At 34.1% G+C, this 3,767-nt stretch overlaps 1 protein-coding gene across 1 annotated transcript in view; it reads left to right on the top strand.

The window, feature by feature from the left end:
* Positions 1 to 605: 605 nt before the first annotated feature.
* LOC133530167 (sister chromatid cohesion protein PDS5 homolog B-B) overlaps positions 606 to 3,767 on the top strand; it is a 43,633-nt gene continuing 40,471 nt past the window's right edge. The window contains 1 exon segment of the mRNA XM_061868026.1: positions 606 to 845. The gene's annotated coding sequence lies outside the window, so the exon portion shown is untranslated.

Genomic DNA, 3,767 nt, shown 5'->3' with positions numbered 1-3,767 from the left:
TATTCAAGTTTAATTTCCCCTCAGCATGAAAATTAAAATTCCATGCATCACGGCTAGCCTTACAACTACATTCAAGTACCATAGAAGGAACGTTAGGTCATAGAAGTTTCCTCAATTTTTCCAGAATTCGATCATGAGACCGCTACAATCAATATACCAATTGGTAAGTGTACGCTTTATCAAATGAGAAATAGGGGAGAATAGAAAAAAAAACCTTCCTCTTTTTAAAGTCTGTTAAAAATAATTATAGACTGTCAAGCGATTTCCGTCAGTAGAAAAAAGCGACAAATTAAAAAAATGGAGGTGGGATATTTATCGTCCCGTAGAAAATTTGATATTCGCGCCTTATTCTACTGACCAACTCGTTTAACCGGCTTTAATTCTTCTTCTTCCTCGGTCCCTCCCTCATTGCTGAGGATCGCGACCATGCCTCCGTCTGCATATTGTGCGGTCATAAGCCATATGGGACACGCATTGCACAGCTAATATAAAAAAAATATCAAGAGATTTTTTACACCTATATCCATAGATCATAGACAATGAGCTAATCATAGACACGTCATTTGACCATAGACAGTAGAACGACCTTGAAAATGCGAACGCGATCGTAGCTAACTTCGCTGTAGTTTTTCCCGCAGTTTGGCGTCCACACGGACTGATGTAAAAAATATTATACAAATTTTCTATGAATTTAGATCAATAGGACATTACAATCACCGTGTGTTTTGTTCTTCAGTGATGTTCTAATGGATAGAATATGTTTGTTCTGTGATTGTTTTGTTTGATAGCTAGTGCCGTGGCGGTTTTGTAAACACGGGAAACGGGACCCACGTCTATGACTTATCGTACGTATTTTAGCCATTATCGGTAGCAAATCATTCTTTCATTACAAGCATTCCTGAAAATCAAGCATATTTTGTTGATATTTTGTCTACTTCACATAGATTAACCTCAAAATGGTTGCGATGTTTGCTTAGTAAGAAAAAAAATGTTGATATGCCATAATTTGATTGTGGTGTTGTTACGACTGAATCATGTACAAAAGTAGTTTATGCTTGACAAAACAGTGATTTGCTTGAAATATACTGTTATTTAAATGTAATGTGTATTTTTGGACGATTTCTTGTTACTACGTATTTCATGTTTTCGTATGAGCGTGTAAGGTGTAAGCGTTGTGGAGCTATGTGCCTGATTTGATTGTTTGGCAATAGGTAAGTTGTGCACAGTGCACGGATGTTATGATTTAGGTTAACAGTATTGAATAAATCAATAATTTTTTTAATGAATCGATATGTAAACTTATGTATGGTAACTAAAAACTGAAGTTGAGGTGATGATTGTAAAAAGTATGGCAACTAATCTAGTAAAGTATGGTACTAGAAAATAGACATTATTCTTCGTCTTATCTATTTGCTACCATTAGTTGATTTAACATTTAGCTGCATTTTTACTAAAATATAGGTATTTCAAGGATAAACATATTTTGTAGGTATTTTATATGGGTTTATATTGCTTTGATAATGCTCTCTTGACATTATGCTGACATTTGCAAAACATTGGCTTAGTATTAAAATGAAAAAAAAAAGAACATGCTTTAATAGGAGCAGCTATATCAAAGCTTCTTCTAAATGAAATAGCAAGCATTACTAGATTAATGGAGTTAATTTGATGACCGGTCTGGCCTAAGTGGGTAGTGACCCTGCCTATGAAGCTGATGGTTCCAGGTTCGAATCTGAGTAAGGGCATTTATCTGTGTGATGAACACAAATATTTGTTCCCAAGTCATGGATGTTTTCTAAGTATGTATTTATCTATATTATATGTATGTATATTGTTGCCTAGTACCCATAGTATAAGCTTTGCTTAGTTTGGGGCTAGGTCGATCTGTGTAAGATTGTCCCCAAATATTTATTTATAATATATTCTTATAGTAATACTCTTTAATAGACTCTAACCATGTTAACTTTGCACAAACCTAGCAGTAACAAAGCATAGATATCCCTTTCAGCTCCATACTTGACATAGCACTTGGCATGAAAACTTAGTTAGTTAGACAATGGTTATAGTGTCTTTGACTTTGAAGCATCTTTAACCAAACACACAATTATCTAAATAGATAGTGATAATATTTACTCCTTTAATGGCAGAATATTGTATGTCTCAAACTAAGAAAATTCCAGGTCATTTTAACTCAATCAAAATGTTCCTTTTCCATCCTAATATCAATTCCATATGCCATTAATGCAATAGAATACTTAGTCTTTAATCTCTGACTCATTTTTTTTATTTTTGTTTTGTTATTTTATAGCTGTTTTTAGTTGTCACTAGACAAAGGCCTCCTCTAAAGCTTTCCAGTCTTCTCTATTTCAGGCAGTTCTTATCCACTTTATTAAAATTATCAAATTCACTTTTATAAAATTGACTATTTAATTTAAAATAAACAGTCATTATCAACAACAGCCATTATAAGGAAAGAAGTGCATAATAACTATTGTAGCCCTGTAACAGATCATTTATGTAGAACATATTTATGGCAAAGTATGACAACACTACAATATGCTGTCTGCAAAAATAAATGGGGTACTTGGTATTAAAATGACTTATTACTCCTTCACAAACTTCTACATCATAAAATTGACTCACCTAGCTTACTATCCCTAGTCACATTCAATACTCCTCGATTTAGATCACATGCTCCTAAGACTTTCGCCCTTCCGGTCTACAGAAATAATACCTCTTTACAATCCAATCGTCAGAATGTGCTCAGTACAATGATTTGGTATACAAAAATAGAGAAATTAACATTTTCGATTCACGGCTGGCAGTATTCAAGATGAAGGTTGTTAGGGTACTCGGCCATCATACTTCACAATTATATTAAGCAATTTGTATTGTTAAAATTATTTATGTTATTCTGTAATTTAGTGTAGTTTTAGGATATATAAATATTTTGTATAATTTTAGGATATATATATATTTTTTATAATTTTAGGATAGTTATTGCTTGTTTTAATTTTATCTCCCTGTGCATGCTTATTTTGGATGGCATTCTTATATAATACCTACCTTTCTATATATTGTAAAACAAATTTGAATGTTGTCTGTTTAGTGTGCCTTTTAAATCAAATAAAAGATAAAAATAAATATTATAGGACATTCTTACACAAATTTACTAAAGCCCCACAGTAAGCTCAAGAAGGCTTGTATTGTGAGTACCCACAATACATACAAATACTTAAATACATAGTCAACATCCATGACTCGGGAACAAATATCAGTGCTCATCACACAAACAAATCCCTTTACTGAGATTCAAACCCAGGACCATTGGCTTCGTAGTCAGGGTCACTACCAACTAGGCCAGACCAGTTGTCAACAACACAAACTTAATTTCCAAACCAGTTATTCAGTCATCCTCAAGGGTGTGAAATGTGGAAATACATTTAACCTTTCATGTGTGTGGTGATCAAAAATCGTGGGTCTAACCACAGTATAAATAATAGTACTACCATACAGAAAGGAAGGGAAACTTCCTACAAAACCGAAGTTTGACAAGGGACGAATCATGTTGTCCCTTTCTAATGTATGGCACTATTCCTTTCGGCTATATAGAGTTGTCATTCAAGTCTTTACCTTATCTGTGGTTGGGCACGCAAAGGGACGTCATGTTTTGCCAACCCTGATAATTACTCGTAGCAATGCTCAGCTGAACGGAGCCGAGAATGCCCGAACGCTACAGTCCTCCCCCCACTAGTCCAACCTCACTG

The sequence above is a fragment of the Cydia pomonella genome, chromosome 22, assembly GCF_033807575.1.
Source record: "Cydia pomonella isolate Wapato2018A chromosome 22, ilCydPomo1, whole genome shotgun sequence".
Classification (NCBI taxonomy): domain Eukaryota; kingdom Metazoa; phylum Arthropoda; class Insecta; order Lepidoptera; family Tortricidae; genus Cydia; species Cydia pomonella.
This window is presented reverse-complemented; position numbering and strand designations above follow the sequence as displayed.